The sequence below is a fragment of the Hylaeus volcanicus genome, unplaced genomic scaffold, assembly GCF_026283585.1.
Source record: "Hylaeus volcanicus isolate JK05 unplaced genomic scaffold, UHH_iyHylVolc1.0_haploid 12183, whole genome shotgun sequence".
Lineage (NCBI taxonomy): Eukaryota > Metazoa > Arthropoda > Insecta > Hymenoptera > Colletidae > Hylaeus > Hylaeus volcanicus.
Window position 1 is genome coordinate 237,623 of NW_026533134.1, and position 4,544 is coordinate 242,166.

Consider the following 4,544-nt stretch of genomic DNA (forward strand, 5'->3'; position numbering starts at 1 on the left):
GTGACGTCACAGTCCCCCACCCACGAGGCCCCGCTCCTCGCTTCCCCCGTCCCCGCGCCCCCCTCTCGCTTCCCCCGTTCCCGCGGCCCCCTGAGATCCCACTGTTCCAGAACCGGCATACCTTACATACTGAAACTAATGCTGAAGTCAGAAAAGTTCCAAATTCGTATAACAATTATTTGAAAATTCCAAACTAGTAATGAGAGTTACATTGGCACCCCAAAGAGTTCTATCGAAACTTCTAATGGGTCTTAGCCGTCAATTCAACAATAACAAAGTTGTGGCCACTTAAAGTTTCAGGTCATGCGAAGTTAGCACCTCATATTTTCAAAATCCTGTTTCTCGCGTATTTCGGCGAAACTATTTCTAAAACCTATGAGGAACTATAGAACTGTCGTTGGTGCTAATAGAACTGGTGCTGAAAATTTGATTTTTTGAAAATGATGTGCTAACTTCACAGGGGCGTAGTTGTTACGAGTCAGGGCCACGGGAGTGCACGAGGCTGGCGGGGGATAGATTTCAAATGGAATGTACGGTTTCAGTTGTTCAACAACAAGAATAATAAAACATATTGCTGTCGGAGTGCCGCACAGTGGTTCCAAATCCGATAAATTGACTAACACTCTAAAGAATTTGTAATTATTCATCAAAATCAGTATAGACACGTTTTTGTGACCGTTAATTATCCAAGAATATTTTGAATAAGGGTCATCCTACGCCAAATCGATCACTTGTTTTGGTCGATGTCTCGGAGTTTGTTCTAACTGAGAAATATTCTAGTTTACGTTAAATTAGGGGAGTTTAACGCATCATTGTGCTTGTTTTGAAACTTTTTCAGAAATACAAGCGTTCAAATATTGCGATTTTTGCCCATTTTCGTGAAAATAGGTTGTACATTTGAAGTTTTTTCTCTGGAACTATTTACCTTATGGACCTCCGTTTTTCTTTATTTTAATCGGGAGGGATTGCTCTTCCTGAATATATTTTATTTGGAGCAGATCTGATTTTTGTAATATTACAAATTATAAATAAATTATTATTTTCCAAATACCACTTCGAGATCACGTTTTCAAAAATCCAAAAAAATTATCATTATATTCCTTGAAGTTTTCTCTACAAACTAAAGGGTGATCCGCTTGCTAGTAGACACAATGGACAACCACAATAATAGCCGACCGTCATTGTAGATTTTATGACGGTGACCCCCGCAGCGAAAGCGACTGTATGGGTGAAAATGTGTGTGCCGAGCAGAAACATCCCGTTTAAACGTTGCGAAAATTGAAGTAAATTTGTACATACCTTTTTATCATCTGGGTAATTCTGATCCGGTAACTGATCTTTTTAACAGAAGTGTTGAAAGTGGGTGCTCCTACGTTTAAACACTTCAGTAGATGTATAAGGAGAGTTTTAACTCCGAGGCTCAGAAGGGTGTGGGAAAAGGGGTGACCGCGCGCCGGGTGGGCGTCAGTAATTATTACCAACGGTCGGTAAGTGGGATCGATAATTAGCACCAGCGGTAGGGGGGGGAACCAACAGTCGGTTATTATCAGTGGACAATAAAAAATGAGTTAATTATTATAGGTAATTATCCGTGATCGGTAAAAAGAAGAACGCAAATTTTATAAGTTATTTGTAATGAAATAAGCTCGTACGCTGTATGAAGAATTGCGCGTTGGCACGGAAAACTAGAGCGTCGTCTTCGCGCGGAGGAGTTGGGGCACCGTTGCCGGCCCAGCGGGGGGAGGGGGGGTGAGACTCCTCTCGCGCCCGAATATTTTCTTTCTCTCTAGTTCATACAAGGTACTCGCGCAACGTATAAGATTAAAATCTGTCCTAAGAATTTTGTCAGCCCAGCGTTTTTACATGCAATGAAATAAGCGCGCATGTGATAATAAACAAAAATGTTATATAATTATTATTCTATTTAAGCTGTATTCTGAAAATTCTTAATTTTATAAATTGTTATAAAGAAGGGAAAAGAACTTAGATGTCTTTGATGATTTAAAAAAATGATATATTTAATTTTTATCATATTACTGGCGTGAGAGTATAAATGATGTGATTTTATGTTACAAAATTTTTCTTTAGTTATTAATCGTATAAAATATTATCTAGCGCGTAATATTCGCGAAGTATTTTATGAGCCTCGCATTTATGCATAATACTATTCCGTCTTAAAACAGTTGTAAAGTGTTTGTATTTCTCGCTAACATAAAGGGTATTTTGGCATATCCACGAATATGCATGTCGACACACTGTTCAAGTTCGAATAAAAATAGTGTAGTTGACGGTTTCATATACATGCAAGCGTCATGTGATTTCACCTGGTATAATATTCATGTTATACATTGCAATGACTGAAAGGACCAAATCACAAATTGCTAATGATGATGTTGGAGATGCAGCTGATTGTACAAGTTGTTCGTTGTCCTCGCGTTTCTGAATCAACGCCATCCACGTCGAGTAAGGCAGCAACAATATGCATTTCCCCGAATATGGCCAAAAATAATTTCCACAACACATACAGGTCCTACGTTGATTCTAATATCCAAGTACTTGTATGCAGTGGATGTAAGGACAAACTTCCTTCCCAGTATATACGAGTAGAATTTTGTCTATTGCTATCGTAACATGTAGAAGAGTATGTAAAGAATTAAAAATGAGTAATAACGATAAGAAAATAATGATAATAATACTTACTCATTGTTTGTGCACGCCATATCGCGAGAAATGTAGTCATTCATTTGTCAGAAATCGGAACGTAGAATCCGCGAATATTGTAGTGACTGATGTAGTAATGTGTCGAAGCATATTTAAATACGAAACAAATGTTGCATAGTGGGGGGAATTTTTATGTCATATATTCTTCTGTGAAAAATGCAACGTTGCCAAACGTATAAGATTACCTTGAACACGTGCAAAAACGCAAATTTTGCAAAACGTATAGGATTACAATCACGGACACACACACACACTTCGCTAACATTGTCTCGCAAAATAGCTGGTTGTATTTGAAAGAACGTCTTTGTGGTATGCTCACTTCGGATGTGAACGTTAATGACAACCGAATTAATTAAACTATTGAGGTAGCAGTACTGTAATGAGTGTTTAACAATTTTAACAAATATCTTTAATTTTATTTAAGAACTTGGTAAATGCAAAAGGTTTCTACAAGTTAGTTGAATCAGTGGTGGTTCGTGAGAATCTGCTCTTCTCTTTTGGGTTGATAATTGAATATACCTTGATGTATCTCTCCTACTTTCACTTGTCACTCCTACATTTTCAAAATGCACCCTGATTGGTACTTGGTTTAGAAACAAGGCCCAATCAGGGTACCTAAAGTTCCATATCACCCTCGTAGGTACGCCTTCATCAGCGGTCCTGGAGGCAAGGGTGGGTGGTTACCTGATATCTTGCGGAAGGCCACTGCCACTCATGGGTTTTTCCAAGTTTACGACACGGACAGCTGCTGAGGTTCGGAACCACGCGAAGTTCTAAAAACCTCATCTAGATTGATATTGACGGCAATATGAGCATAAACTCAAAAACAGCCTAGCTTCGCGAGCATGTTATAAACTATTGTTGGCCTTCCATTGAGTGTTTTATGTCGTTCGAAAGGTTAAGACTTGATGGCAATTCTAACTGTACATATGTATTGTTTCGTGGCGGAAAAGGAAGAGAATTTGAGGTGCCACAAGGTAGCAGGTTTTCACCCTTTTCAGGATGCAGAGCGAAAAGATCGTGTGTGCGAACGGAGAACGAGCGTTAAGACGTATAACTCAGGATTTGACTTTAGACCAATAAATTGGTAAAACGAACAGTTCTTTGAATCACACACACAGTATTTATTGTTAATGGTAATTGTTAATTGTTTACAAAAACTTCTGGGAGCGGAGCACTACACCGAATACGCGAACAATGCGAATTGTCTAACGGTCGCTTAGGACAATGTGACCGCTCCGATCACTCGAGAAAATAACATGTACGCGTCGTGGATAACAAAGCGACTCAAGTTCCAATAATTCGCGACACACACCACGTATGTATATAAATCCTAATAATCCTAACTGCTCTTGTTATAATAAAGAACTCGCCTAATAATCAATTTGGACTGGCTTAATATGCGAAAAGCGAGTGGGTGAATGTCGTTCGACCGTCCGTGCGTGTCTTAAATAGCTTCGGCAAACAAAGGAAAACAGGCCGTTAGATCGATCGATCGATTATTCGCGGTGGTAATTTCGACGCGTGTAATTGCGCACGCGTGCGGTAATGAGTGCTCGTCATCGTCAGGAGCGTGACTAGCGGTTACGCGTAGAGGGCTCCGCTCAGACGCGCACTCATTGGAATTGGGGCCCGTGGCCCGATTTCGGAACATGTATAGAAAGGCAAAATGTTAGAAGCAATATTTACGAAGTAACATATTGTAATATGAATGTTGGATGAATGTTTATATTTAAACCACTAGGTATGTTTGTATGTTTTATAGTTGTCAGTAATGTTTATCAATTTGTGTTGGTAATTTATTGATTAGTCATTCAATTTGT